At 39.0% G+C, this 15,433-nt stretch overlaps 1 protein-coding gene across 4 annotated transcripts in view; it reads left to right on the plus strand.

Annotated features, from left to right (window-relative positions):
• tln2a (talin 2a) overlaps window positions 1-15,433 on the plus strand; it is a 93,590-nt gene that overhangs the window by 23,080 nt on the left and 55,077 nt on the right. For 3 of the 4 annotated variants that reach the window (XM_046032593.1, XM_046032591.1, XM_046032594.1), the window contains exon 2: window positions 132-179. The exons of the other annotated variant lie outside the window; for it this stretch is intronic. The gene's annotated coding sequence lies outside the window, so the exon portion shown is untranslated. The remainder of the gene's footprint in view (window positions 1-131; window positions 180-15,433) is intronic. 4 annotated transcript variants of the gene reach the window in all.

Here is a 15,433-nt window from a genome sequence, read left to right on the forward strand (position 1 = left end):
ATTTCTTATGTGGGATCAATTTCTTATATTTGTATTTAGAGGAAAGATTGTAATTATCTTTTATGTGTAAACCTATATATATAAATATTCTGTCCGTTTGTCTAATGCGTGTCTACCATTTGTTTCTTCAGCTGTGAACATCAGCAGACTTCCAAGGCTGCATTCCCCTCAGAAATAAGGTAAGACGCTGATGAATGCATGTAGGAACAGAATGGCTCTTCTTAAAGTCATCTGTTTGGACTGTAATTGGATAGAATGGAGAACGCCTATGTACAGTTAGTTTCAGTGTGTACTCTCAGTACTACACATGGTGTGTGCAGCACCACATACGCATGAAAGAGAAGTAGTTGAAAATGTGATGATTAGGCTTTTGATTAACTTCAACACATTTGAATAATAGTAATGGAAAGATTGCACTCTGCATGTTACGATGTAGGTAATACCTGCTGTTGTCACAGACTTGGAGCCAATGAAATTAGCCCATATGCCAACACCTGCTCTAGTAGCGATGCTGTGGTCCACCTCATACAAATGTACATACATTAGGGTTGGTTGATATTGCAATTGCAACTTCGGAGGGAAAGATAATTTTTACATAATTATTCTCATTCATTGGAAAACATATTTAAATGATTATGGTGTGATTCTGCAAGGATCTGTACCAAACAAAGATGTTTCCTAAAAGTCTGTAGAATATGATGTGTAGGCCAGGACATCATTGCAGACGTACATTTCGTCTTTAAAAAATATTGCCTCCTGCGATTTCAAAATTGCAGAAGGCCATATTACGATTTCAGTTAGATTTAAATGAACTGTTGAGCCCAAACATACAATGTATTAATTCACATCTTGGTAGTTGGATTACATTAAGTTTGGCTGGTGACATACTGTATACTGTCCAAAGCTATACTAGTGACGTGCTGCCTCGCATCAATGTCATTGTTGATTGATGTGCACTACATGTTTGTCTTGGCAGGACTTAATGGCATAAGGAGTAGTTTCCATCTTCCAGGGCACCATATGGAAATGCACTGTGACAGCGTTAAAGGCTGAAAGCTTTCTTCATGATCCTGCAGGCTGCATCTGCTGTTTTTAATTGCAACTGTGGCTACAGTTTCTCTGTATTTTCTCACACTTACAGTTTGATTGGTTTTGTCGATTTCCCTTTTTTTGTCTTTTGTGATTCACTCTCTTCAATTATACCATCACACAAACACCGTGAAAGCAGTGTGTTGGTGTCGGATGCCCTTCACCTGGCAACTCATTCTATAGCATAATGAATTATATCGGTCCTGGGAGCTTTTGAAACTAAACCGTCTACTTTCCTCACCATTTGTGTTTACCCAGCAAGGCTGAGGGGGGGGGGGGGGTGTGTGTGTGTGTGTGTGTGTGTGTGTGTGTGTGTAAGCCAGCCACACATACCTGGTTTAAAGGCGCTTGCCAGGTGCACTGTATCGATTACCACGATCTCCCCTGTAGACACAAAATAAGTTGCTAATTACTTTTAGATCATTAATGGAAGTCAATAGAATTTGTGATGTGTTCCTGAACAACTGCATCTCTCCATGACCGTATACACTAATGTACATTTTCAAGCTCACTCAATGAGCCCCTTTCAGATAGCAATTACAGTAAATGGCAGCATCTGGTGCCTAGCCTCCCACTGTAACCATGCCCCACTCCACAAATGAGGTTACGGTTGCTGTGCGTTTTAGTTCTCTAACGATTAATGAGCTGTAATGCTGGCGTGTCTCATGTCACGTTTCGATAAACAACCAGATCTGAACTTGAGATGCATATTTTGCGCATGCATGCAGTCTGGATGTGATACGTAACTGTCATGCTTTCGGTCATCCTGGATCATTTTGAAATGCTCTCAAGAAATCTGCCACCTTTCCAGTATTATGTTGTTTTTGTTCATCCATTACAATATTTTTTTATATTGCATAATCAAGTGTACAGTTTTACAAATTCAAAGCGCTCCTATAGACAGAATGCGTATGTACCCCATTCTACCTCCAGTTGGTTTATGATGTATTTGTTTTTCAGTGAATAATCCACAGTATGCGTTGGGAGCACATTTTTAACTACTTTTTATTTAGGATTTGTCTGTCAGTAGACAGTAGCAGTCTGACCTAGTAGTAAATCCGCTTTTATATAATTTACCCATTTTTGGAAGGAATTCAATGACAGTCACACATGCTGTAGCGCCTTAATTATTTATAAATGACTAAGTGCTCTAGTATTGATTAGGCAGCTGCAAACTTAATTTTGTTATTCATGAACCATAATCTGTTTCTTTTTTGTTACGGTTGTCCTCAGCCAAAAGGAATTAAATATTTAATTGGAACTGGCACATCTTTGTTTCTCCAATTATGGAGAGTATTATTATTATTACTATGCAAGTAGGTTTATTACATTTTAAACATCCCAAATTTTCCACATGGCATAGCCTGGATTGGTTGTCCTTTATTGGATTTTTTTTTTTCTGGGTGGTGGTGTACTGTCAGCCACTTTCTTGCCAACTTGATCAATTAATTGTATAGACCTTTTTTAATAGCTTGGACATGTTGTTGTGTGTTTTTTTTATTTTATTTTTTTTTATAAAGAGAAATGTCTGTGCTGAAGATGGCTAAAGAGGTCCATTCCCAGCCTGATCAATGTCATGTTTAGACGCTCATCACAAAGTGTATTCCTCTGGACTTGGGCCAGTGGGCCCCACTCAGGACTGACTCTGCAGTAAGTCTCTGTTTGAATCTGGGTGCAGTCCCACGCTGCAGAGGGCTGCAAGAGGAATACGATCAGTGTAACAGATCATTGCACATTTTCATTATATTTTGTATTATCTAGTCTTAACTGTTGTCATGGTTAATATTTAAGATTATATAAAATCAGACTTTTAATATCCTTGGCTGCAGTGTGTTGAACTATGGCTTGAACCCCTTGTTCATAAGCAATCATGTGTATAGATATTTAAATGCCAGGTATTGTTGTAACGTTTGTTTGTTTTAACAGTAGAGTGCACAGTGTCTGTACCAGTGCAATGAATACCTTGCAGTCGTGGGTTGACACAGACTTTATTCACTATGGTGACTGTAAAGGCAGCAGTCCAATCTGACTATGACCAGATGTTGTGGGATTATTGAGTCAACACAGCAGCATCATATAGCAGTACTATTACCTGCAGTTAATAAAGTTCCATTTATCAGAACTGCTGACAATTAGATCTGTTACCCAGCTCTCCGTGCTGACTTTTTATGGACTTAGAGGATGTGGTTTGTCAAGTGTTCTTTGCTGAACTTGGTTAACAACGAGGTGATGTCACACTTGGCAGAGCAGACCGTTTTGATGTTCTTTAGAAGGGAGCAAAACGTTATAAAGTATTTCCGTGTTATTCTATTTTCTATGAAAGTCACATCAGAGCTTGAGAGTATTCTATCCAGGGGGAAACCTGTGATTCCTGGGTGGTAGGAAGTTTCATTAGATAGATTTTGGGTCAAGTATCAGTTTAAGTATACAGGGCTATCTCAGTGAATCAGAAGCTGTTTAATTCGGGTTCACCTGGCAAACCAATTATTTAGTGCATCTGAAATATCAGTGATGATGGGAGAAATGATGTAATGTGACTAATCATTCAGTTTGTTAACTTGCCCTTCATTGATAACTGGCCTCAGTGCTTCTTTTGAAGCCTGGAAAATGTCTGACTCTTGACCACATCTTACACTGACTGTGCTATCACTGCATTCCTTCCACTGGCCGACATTTTACTGGTAAGCAGTGATCATGCCTGCTGGTGGGGCCAGGGGTGACCAAGGCCATCACCACAGCAGCTGGCTGGCACCGTCACAGTGAATCACCTGCTTTCCCAGACTGACTGGCCGTGCAATTGGGAGAGTTGTGCAACCCAACTGCATCACTGCCAAATAGTGGGTCACTCTACTGTACTCAGAAACTGTCCAGAAACCCACTGGCCACCTTCGCATTCAAATCTATGTGGCTATCACGGGTCTCCCCTTTTTGGAATTTTTTTTTTTTTTTTGTCGACAAATGATGCCTGTCTTTATGTGTCTCTTTCTCAGGATTGATTAAAATAGTCTGATGTCTGGCCCTGATGTTTTTTGCAATGAGGCGGCTGAAATTTCACAATACTATTCAACAAATGTGACCATTTTCACCCCAACAAAATCAAAAAGTTTGCATGTACTTATTTGTTGTTAACCCTTGAAATAATAGGATTTTGGCCATCATAAGGGGATGTCTGATTCCTAATAACGGGCCAATGTAATGTGGGCCTGATATTGATCAAACCAAAGTCATTTAATTTGTTCCTTTTTACCGGCAATCTTATTATCATGTTTCATACTTGTGTATCTGCAGTAGCACTTACTCCAACTAATGGTATTGTTCTCACTACTAAAATTGCGTTAAAATAATGCCGTCTTGACACTCCAGACACTCCAAATAGTTTTTTATAGCAAATATAATTCACCCTTACAGTATTTCATTCACAGAGATATTCCTACTGCAGAAGGCAGTGGAATTATTATTGAGGAACTGGCTCAGACTAATTCTCGGTCTGACAGCCAGAATTATCCCTGGCCTTTAACTATACCCGAAAGTCCCATATGAAGGACCAATCTCTTCAATAACCGTTAAAAGCACACCGAAGCACAGAGATTATGTGGACCTTTAGTAAATGGCAGGTTTTATTGATTTCCCCATCCCCTTATGATTTGCCAATGCAACTTCAGGGCTTTGGAGTGTTTATGTGACACGGGTACAGATGACCAGAAATGCCACAATTCCTGACCAGAGATAGCCTTACAAGCAGAGTCACTAGAACAGGTAGTTTTGCTCTTTGCCTAAAAAAACCGATTAATTTCATTTCTCACTCAGCCTTTTTTTGAAACACTGAAATACATGCAGGAGTACTGTTGGCTCTTTGATAAGCCCACTATTGGGGGTGTGAAGCAGTGTTGGAAGAAGAATCTTTCAAAAAGTAAAATAAGTAAAAGTACCACTATCATAATGTAGCTCAACTCCATTACATGTAAACGTCCTGCATTCATACATTTACTAAAGTAGAAGAACAGATGTGACGACGTAGGAGCAAAATGTACTTAAAGCAAAACTTCGTAACTTTTGCTGAACAGCTCCCACTGCTGCTACAAGCTGGTATAATTAGCTTAACTACAGATTAGCATTTAGCTAAAATTCTAAGTTGTTGTAATAGTAGCACAAGTTGAGAGGTGTTTTAAAGTCAGCAAACTGAATCAGTAATGTCCATTTTATCCAGCCAATATTGTTTGCTAACATTAGCTAACATTGGCCACCATTTTGTACTGGTCATACCAGACCAAAGTGATCTAGCAGCAAAACCTCTGAGCGTATTGAACGCTTATGAACCCAGCTTTTTATTGGTCAAAGGTAGATTGTGTTATTTCTTCTCAAAATAAATACTCGCAGTCTTACTATAAAGTATCAAAAGTAAAAGAACTCTTTATGCGCTGACTTGTAAAACACATTTTTCATGTTGCAGCTGGTTGAAGGGATGGTAATTTAACTATTTGTATGCAGCTGGGTATTTTCTTTATATCGAAATACATCATATTTTATAAGCTAATTGTGATTTGTATATGCTGTCAGATAAATTGAGTAAAAAGGGCAATATTTCCCTCTGACTTGTAGTGCGGTACACACATAAAGTAGCACAAAATTTTATTCTAAGCATCAGAGTAAAGTAGGATACCTCAAAGTTATGCTTACATCCAGTAGTACGTGTACTTTCCATGCACGCACTTTCAGTTACTGAAACAGTTCTTTGTAGGGATGTGAACACTTAGTTACAAGTATTTTATTTATCATTCCCTATAATCGATTCCTCTAATAACCCACTTTTTGTTAAATTAAAAAAAAATGTAGCTCTAGCCCGTGGAATCTCTCTTCAAAAGTATATCTTTTTCAAACGGGAATCCAAATGGTGACGAATAGCAAGATGCTCGTATAAACATTAAGCACATGCTCACAGATAGTGGTTCACCGCTGCCTGTCTCCTCAGACCCTGCAATGCTGGGAAGCGCTGACATATGCCGTGAGTCATGTTGAGTGTGTGTGTAAGATATAACGGGCAGGTTGTGTATATCTGGTTTGGTGACTCTTGCATTTCTGTTTCACTGGTAGATGTTACTCGGCCTTCCTAAGAAGTGTTCAGAAAGCAGTGAGTGCAAGGACAGTGCTGGCAAGTGAGCTCTGTATGTCGGAAAGAAATGATGCATTTATCTGCAGTGTATTGTCCTATATGTGGTCCTTTTTCTTTTTCTGAACACAGATTTACATCTGTAATGCATTTCTGCTGCAAAGTGCACCCATGTCAGCATCTTGCAGCTTGCAAGTACTGAGGTGAAACTGACTTGACGTGGATTTATTACAGCCCAAGTTGGTTTTAATAGTTTACACATTCCACATTATCAGCACTCAAGTCGAACATGTGACTCTGTTGCGGGGGGGTGGGGGGGAGAGACTCTAACATTGAGGGTCATCTTGGCTTCAGGCAGAAGTGAAGGTTTGCGTGTGGATTGTTAACCTCTTGAAGCTGACTGCAGGTTTACTTTCGGAAAGTATGCAGAGACCAGTGAGACCTCCTTAATGTGATGGGGATCGTGGTCTCTTTGCATAATGTGGGTGTGATGTTTTGATCCTTCATTGTGGGCTGAGGCAACAAGTTTGGAAGAAAATGTGATGTTGTTAATTACAGTTGGTAGGAGAAATCCCTGTATAAAAAAATTTATTATTAGAAATGATCACCTTTTAGGTTGTCATCCAGGTCGTAGTTATCCAAGGAAGGTTAAAACCAGGGGCAGGTGAACTTGGCTAAAGATACTTGAAGACGTTTTGCATCTCATCCAAGGTGCTTCTTCAGTTCACTCCAACGGCCAGGAGCACTAATGAACCAAGCGGTATCTGTCCCCTTGATAACGACCCAGTGGAGGCTAAATGGCTAGGATTCCCTACAAGTCACTCAACTGAAGAAGCCCCTTGGATGAGAGGCAAAACATCTTCAGATGTCTTCAGCCAAGTCCCTTGATTTTAACCGTCCTTGGAAATAACTCTCAGGGTTTCAGTTTTCTGCATTACTGCTTATGCTCTCTTTTGAATGACTGACTGGTTTGGCATTAATCAACCTGCTTTGACAGTCAGTTTCATCTACCTATGAAAGTATGTAGGTCCCTCTTTAATGTCATCTAAGACATTGATTCATTTGTTGATTATTTAGTCATTCCTTCATCAAGGTTTGTAGGCATGGGAAACCCATTCATGGACTGATAGCACTACACAGCTGCGTCAGTCTGTAAAATGTTGCGAAAGCTTGTTCACTCTGCTTTTAGGAACTACAAATGCAAACAAATATTTTAAACGGCAAATATCAGTTGAACTCTATTGTTTTTTTATTTCCATGCCCTGTAACACAGATCAGATATTAGTCAGGCCACAGCCAGCCTCTGTAACCATAGCAAACCTGTATTTGAACACATCCTCAATTAGCGATATTGTAGTCACAGTAATATTAAGTATGTTATTATCAAAGGTCATATTTGGTGTGCCAAAGAATGGATTGGTGAATGTGGTTTGGCTTTACATTTCATATCCATTCCCTCTTCTGTTTGAGAGGCTGAACTGACTGCAGGTCCATCCCTGTCATGGTTTTCTTTCAACTTGGAAACACTTAGAACTACAAAGAGGCAGGAAGGAGGATCTGCTCAGAACACCTTTTCTAGCAACTTTTGTTCTTTTTTATGGCATCATAAAGAACACAAACAAGGTTATAACACTAAATGGCGACGTTATGTGTGACTCTGCTGAATCATGCTGAATGAGGCATTACAAATAAGCTATTATGTTGGATTTGTGTGTGTTGGCCGACTGTTTGCTTCTCCTCTGCATGGAACTCGACACCTGTGTCGGTGCTGCTGCCGACAGAGATGCATTGCCTGCCTGAACCATGCATACAAATGTGCACATGCAAAAGACCCCACACACGAATGGATCCTGTCACTCATGAGGTGTGTGCAGTCTGTCACCCCACCACCAACCAGGTGGATAATTTTGCTAGAAGGCTTTATTTCTCACATGTTTTCAAGTAGAGATGAGAAGGCGTGTGTATCCCCGTGTCTTTGTCTTGTGGCAGAGTGAAGAGCAGTTCAACTCTAATTGATAGGTATACCCTGATTTTAAAGCTGTAAGTGTGTTTATTCCCTCTGGCAGGCAAGTGAAACAAATTAATTTATCTCAATATTTCTGACTCAAAAAATAAGTAAAAGAAGTCAGTTTGTATTGTCGTCAAGCACTTGAAATTGTTGTTCTACTCCCCTCAGTGGCCCCATGCCAATTTTTCTGCCACCTTGCCCCTCCCTCATTCCCAACTCCCTCTCTACAAGCAGTTACGAAAGTGTGTGTGTGTGTATGGGGGGGGGGGGGGGGGGGGGGGGAGTTATTTGTAGTTGTGGTTATTTAAAAGAAACGGTTGGCTTGCTCCAGAAAACTGATCTGAGTTGAAACTGATTCATTATGGAATAACCCTGTGTATATATTTGAGGTTGTCTTTTGCGGTTGAGAAGACACTGATTACACTTGAAAGGTCAATAGACATGAATAGCAATAAAGTAAGTTAGCTAGCAGTCAGCTGTGGATGGGGCTCTAATAAGAACCATACTGCTGCAAACAGCAGCACAGGAACATAAGTGTAAGGAATGGATTCAGCTGTGTGTTTGTCTGTTCTAAAATAAACTACTAACGTTAGCATGGCCAGTTTACTGTACCTACAGCAGTAAACTAGCTTTGCTTCAGAAGCTGCATAGCCTGTAGTTAGCAAACCTTCCCTACATTTATCAAAAAAAAAAAAACATTTGCTATGTGGGAGCAAAGATGCTAGGATACCAGAGTTTAGAGTAACGATTGTGGCTCCTTTCTACTCTTACCATTCAAGCACCTGCAGCCAACTTGGTGTTGTTGGTGCTAGTTACTGTTTGCCAAAATCAAACTCTTAATTTTTCTTGTAAAAGTGAAACATACGGTTGAAAAATATGAATATCAGGTTATAAAACCTTAATATTTCATTGCATTTCCAAGTATTTTCCTGTTTTTCTTTTGTAAGCATCCATTTAGTTGTTAGCGAATACCATTTTATTTACATTTTTATTTACGAAACTATAATTATAGGGCTTACTAACTCTACCCTGCCATACAATGCTGCTCCTTTATGTCCATGTCTTCTACATGCAGGGATGGGCGAAGATTAATCAAAAGGTTATTTATTTATTTTTTTTTTAAAGATATTTAAGATTTAAGTGTATCAAAATTAATTACAAAATACAGGAGCCATGCCATGTACCACAATAAACTACTGTATTTTTGTATTTCAAAAATACTAAAATACATTTCCAAGGTACCATGAACTAACTTTTTCAAACCTTCTATCTATCGCGCTAATTAATCTATCCTTTCAGTACACTGACTCAGTTGATTAAGTAGACTATGTTTGAGAGCAACAGCTTTTCTCCTTGCTAATGAGTCATGCGATAAATCAGTTAACAGATCAAATATTCACATATCCCAGTGATCGAGAATGAGATATATATTTTACACACACACACACACACACACACACACACACACACACACACACACACACAGAGTTTTCTCAACTCTGAAATGTTTTTTTAACGCAGGTTGAACTTAGCAAGCCAACATTAACTGTGAGGGCTGCCACCCAGGTTAGCTAGAACATTACATTAATTGGTAAACCATTTAGGCTAGGCTATTAAAATGAACACCAAAACAGAATTGCAGCAATTTATGCAAAAAATTCCTGGAAAGCTGGCAACCTACACATCTCACACCTTGACCTTCTTCAAGTCTGGATCATTTTTCTGTTCTGATCTCAACAATTACAACTGGGCAAATTGATGAGTAGACACCAATCAGAGGCAGCGTTTTTATGATGTCATCACATAGATTTTTAAACTTCAAAATTCAAAACACTAAAGTATTTTGATACAAAATATGAAGCCATTTTCATCAACCCTGTCAAATACAAAATCCTATTTTGTATATTAAATACATATTTTAAATACATGTATTATAAATACTGCCTATCCCTCTCTACATGGATCCTCAACTGCTGGGGAGGCTGACTTGGCAGCGCTAGCCTCAGTATTTCACCATTATATTTTTGTATGTAGCCATCAAATGCATATTAAAGACACAATATAAATACGCATCCGTTTGTACAGAAAGTGGTCAAAACACTTGAAACTCAAACTACATATGAAGTCATCATGACAGCGTCCAACAGATTTCTTTAGATCACATGAGCAGAACCACTGATTGTGATGATTCTGTATAAATTGATTACATTGTGAGCAGCCAGGTCCTGTCACACAGATTTCCTTCATAATAACTCATCTGGACCCAGTCACGATGGTAACAATGAAGCCTGACAAAGTGGTGCATTACACAGCCTAATTATTATTCTGTAGCAGTGCATATACGATAGATGGATGATAATATGCAACATGCTCCAGGAGCAAATTAGTCCCCCCCCCCCCATGCACTTTTTAGTCAGGGATAATTTTAATAAAGCTTGTCATAGTGTGCTCCCACGGGAAACACAGTTTTTGGTAGCAGACATATCTAATTTACATTTGCATCTTGGTCTCTGTTTTATCATCTATTCTAGCTGTTGAAATGGGGTTTCTAGTAAGATACATTTTGAAAACAACACGACCGAGTTTCCAGCAGCCATCATTCTCACTGCATCTCCTGAGGCCATGTGTGGTGTCAGAGTGAAAGCCACTGTCATATGATAAAGTTGTATTGTGCTGCACATGTGCCATTTTCCATTGCAAGCCTAAGTGGGATTGCATTAGGTCAGGAACCATATTCAACATATCTGGAGGTAACATGTTGCCAGCTTAAAGTTCAACTGAAATCACGTTTAGTCTTCCTGTTTTGTAGTTAAATATAATGTTGTGTTTTTTAGTTATTGTTATAAGTTATTATTAATAGTTATTTATTAAGTGGAAGAAAAGAAATCAGACGTGATGTTATTGCTTTGTAAGATTTGATTTCCTGTATCGAAACTGTCTCCATCTACTTAAATGGATACCTAATGGTATACCATCAAATTAATACAAAGCTATCATGAAACCAAAAAAAAATAGAAAATTGGAAATGTATCCCCTTTGGTTTCTGATCATGTTCTCTCGAAGAACACAGGACACATGATGTACAGAGCAAATATGTAGATGTAGCAGACACATTGTTTTTTATTTGACTTCAGTCAGTTTAAACACAGAAATGCTAATCAGAGGTAAACGAAAGAAAGCAGATGGAATAATTATCATGCTTCTGTTAGACCATGATGTCGAAACTAGGCTGTCGACATGCTCTGGCCAAATATTTGATGTGTTGCCTGGTCCAGAACTCCTCTAGGATTGGCCTGTTTCACTTGTGGGCTGCTCTATTATTGGATTAGAGGCCATGTTACTGTAATAGGGCCTGGGCATTCCCAGCGGGCACTGCTCTGCCTCATTGATCTATTGAACAATAGCTACATGTTCCAGTGCTCAGTCTCATTTTCCTTTATCTCATGATCCTTTGTCTGACTCTTAGGCCGGAAATTGTTTTTTTTGTTGTTTTTTTTTCAAAATGAAATCGAAATCTGTGCGAACACAGTGGCAAAATTTAACCTGCTTTCCTCTCACTCTTTGGTGTTCTCTGTGCACAGCCTCTATCCTCCTCCTGGTGTGATGTCTGTATTTACTGTATTGATGTCAAACCCCATATCTCTGAGTTACTGACCGAAACACTACGCTTAACACAAACTACACAAGCAGCTCACATTGTTTGACATCTGTCAAAATTTGATCTCTTGGATGTGCATTTCACAGTTTTCCCTGGCAGAATGTGGAGCTACAGCCTCATCCTAAAAACAAGGGACTGTCTTGCTGCGTCTTTAGATAATGAACAGACTGTACACTGTACCTAGAGAGATGCTCAATTAAGGCTTATTCACACTATCATTTAAAATGCAGTGCAAAATTTGACCAATAGCAAGCAGTCATAACAGTGCTGAATTTTAAGGGCGCGGAGAGCCAGAGGAACTATTGTAGCTTATTAGCGGTGTTACACCATTAATTTCTATTTAATGATATAATCATACAAATGAATTATGTAAATTATATAAATGAACCAACAAGTTGTGAAACTGATCTAATGTATTCTTATTATCTTATTTTATTCAGTTTAGTATTAAGTAAAACTTTAAAGATTACATTCAGTACATATCAACATAATTCCCAGTAAAATCAGGACCTCACACAGTATTCAGTTGTTTCCCTTTAAAAATCTATTCAGTATTCATTAGTAAGTTATTTCCTATATGCTTCATGTTTACTGTTAAGATATCCAGCCTATGATCAAAAATCAGTAAATCTCTATGTGAGAAATGTGTGTATGTCTGTGCAAATCCTCCATAGTAGAAAGAGAAGACAAAACTGGATCTCCTTATCGAGGCTGTCTGCAGCAGTCACGTTTCTGTGGTTTGATCTGGGTGCCGCTTTTCTTCAGTGACCTGCAAAATGACACATCCAGGTTGCCTTCACTTTTGCTCCAGGCCACTCTGTTTTTGAAGTGTAGTGCAGTATCAACTTTCCTAGTGACCTCACCAACACAATGTCTCTAGCAACGGCTAGATGGACATGTTCAGTGCATGATGTCTTTGCGGGGTCAATATGATACAAGGCTAAAAAGTACCTACAGGGCTTTGCTGCTTGACAGCAGCTGACTCTTTCCATGATTGCTAGCTATGCTTTCTTTTTGCTGTAGTGAAAGTTGGTGCTGGCTTTACATGTGCCGAACTGTGGTTTTGGACTCTTGATCAAGTTTTTTTTGTCTTTTGAGGAACATGTGAAAGATAATTTTGACTTAAAAATAGGAGTTTGACCAAAAACAGACCCGACCTGAGTCTATAGGCTCTACGTCGGCACAGGTTTGCTTTGAGATAAATGCTAATGCCACCATAGTCTAAATGACAATGCTGGCCTATTAATGATTAGCAGGTATAATGTTAATCTAGTTCACCATCTTAGTTTAGCGTGTTAGCATGCTAAGCTTTGCTAATTGGCACTAAACTCAAAATACAGCTGAGGATGATGGGGGGTATAGAAATTTATATCAGATCATGGCGCTAAGTAAAAGGTCAGAGGATCAGATTTATTACAGTTAAACCTCTGGGGACCATGAATGTTTGTAGGTTACCCAATGTCAAGGCAATCCACCCAATACATTAAATACCAATTCACATGGCAGCACTAGGGGGGGAAAAGTCAGAGGATCACCAAAGTGGTAAAGATTCACCCTCGGGTGACCATGAGTTTCTGTTTTTTTTTACGGCAATCCATCCAAAAGTCGTAAAGATATTTCAGTCTGAGCCAAAGTAGTGGACTGACACTCCATAGAGCCATGCGTCTAACATGGCTAATAATTCTTAAGTCAGTGCCCACTTGCTTGATTTTTCACAAGCTCTCAACCATATCTCATCAGCATGGAGATGGCTCAGTTGCCATCATGTGACTGGAGGATCGAGCTTATTCCTGTATACTTCCTGAAAATACCTGTAAATAATTTAACAAAAGGCCAGTTGCTATGATTCAGTTGGCCCTGAATGAGCTTCTGCTGTCAATGGTGTAGACAGCAGAGTGCTACGGTTGAATATTCTTTTGTTATGTGAGCCTGCAGTAGATCAAAGGAGTGTAGGTGTAACTGTCAGGAGGAGGAGGTATGCTTTGTGCTTATGTATTACAGTGTGGGAGCTCACAGCGTATTGATGATTATGGATTTGTGTGTGTTACTTTCCCATGCATTGGTAGTTCAGTGTGTGTGTGAGGCCAGCGAGTCATTTTTCTCAGCCTCTAAGGGTTTACTTTTGTTCAATTTCGCACTTGTAAAAATTGCATTAGTTTGGAAAAGGTTCTTGATGTTGTGGAGGATATCACAGCTGCACTGTTGTTGCATCAGGAGTGAGGAGTAAAGGTAGGCAAGCTTAAGTCTGAGGGCACCCTGGTGCTGCAGGTGGATGAGTCGCACAGTCGGATACAGCAGGCAAATAAAGCACACAGGCAAACAGATGGGCCTGCATCAGCATGGAGAGAGATGACGACAAGAGTGATGTAGCAAGTTGCTCTAGGTGAGACTGCACTGCTGTAGTCATTACTGAAGATGCAGCTCAGCTTCTTACTACTTCTTACTTTGTTTTTTCCTTTTGCTTTGTACAAAAACAAATTCTACTGATAAAACTTGTTGTGCATCTGTAATTTTATCAATTTATTTATTGTCTTGATTGACCTTAATAGGCTGTTTTAGACCATAGATTGCCAAACCCGTGATTGGATAATTTTGCCAATTTTTTTATATATTGAGTTATTAAGTTGAAGACATTTTTCCATTTAGCTAGTGACATGGCAAAAAATGCCACAGCTTTGGTCCAGGCTTATACTTCTCAACAACTATTGGATGGCTTGCTATGAAATCTTGTAATACATTCATGGTTTTCTTCAATGATTACAAAGGATCCTAAACAGATATTTTTTAAATGGATATGCTTATATTGATGAGATGGTACACATCTGTTAAATACCCTGTATCCTTACAGACACTGTTCAGAAAAATATGCTTTTAAAGCATGCCCTAAAAGTACTGGAGTTTCTATATACGAATATGCACTTATTGTGATTGTCTCACACTTCCGGCACGTCTTTACACAAACATTGGGATTACATTTTGCCTAATTGAGAGAGCCTGTTACATTGTGTCAGTTAAATTGCATACATGATTACTAAAATGGGTTTGTTACTGCTGTATGCACACTGAAGCCATATTCCCACACTGAATTTTGTAGCAACCTCATGAGTTGGTTGTACTCAAGTGTTTTGGGGGCTTTACAATCACGTTTGATCACAATCACAAATCCTTTCTCATCGCAGGGAAGGGAAAATGTAGGATGGTTTGGTGGTAATCCAGCTTAGATGGAGACTCTGTCCTGAGGCAGGATCAAGGAGAGATTTACCTTACACATTTTTTTTATTGGAGTGTCGTGCTTATGGTCAAGCTCCATAATTTGTTTTGTTTCATGTGATTTGTATTTTATCAGGTGTTCAGTTTGAGGTCAAACAAGTTGAAGATGTTTTCAAGTGTGTTTGTTTATGAAACAAACCAGTCCCTATTGTACATGTGTATTGTTTGTGTGCTGTGAAAGAAATAAGAATTCATATCAGGGTTCAAGATGGTTAGGATAGGAAGGAAGGATATATCAAATTTCATATTACATCTAAAGCTGAAAAGAATTTGTGTGAGCTGATGAAGTTTTTTTGTTTTT

Source organism: Micropterus dolomieu, linkage group LG20 (assembly GCF_021292245.1).
Source record: "Micropterus dolomieu isolate WLL.071019.BEF.003 ecotype Adirondacks linkage group LG20, ASM2129224v1, whole genome shotgun sequence".
Taxonomy (NCBI): Eukaryota; Metazoa; Chordata; class Actinopteri; order Centrarchiformes; family Centrarchidae; genus Micropterus; species Micropterus dolomieu.